Below are 213 nucleotides of genomic sequence, written 5' to 3' on the forward strand. Positions count from 1 at the left end.
ATCACTGCGCTCTTCGTGAAGGCGGGAGCTGCGTAGTTGTATTTCTTCACTTTTCTCATTCATTATTTCCCTTTTTAAGGTAATTACAGTAAACAAAGCACTATAAATGTATCAACCCATGTTATATATAATCTGTATTACATCACCGTGGTTCGTTGTGAGAGGAAAGTGTGTATTTTGTAATTTGTTGTATTGTTTGAAGGTTCTTGCTAA

Source organism: Notothenia coriiceps, unplaced genomic scaffold (assembly GCF_000735185.1).
Source record: "Notothenia coriiceps isolate Sejong01 unplaced genomic scaffold, NC01 NC01_scaffold00030447, whole genome shotgun sequence".
NCBI lineage: Eukaryota > Metazoa > Chordata > Actinopteri > Perciformes > Nototheniidae > Notothenia > Notothenia coriiceps.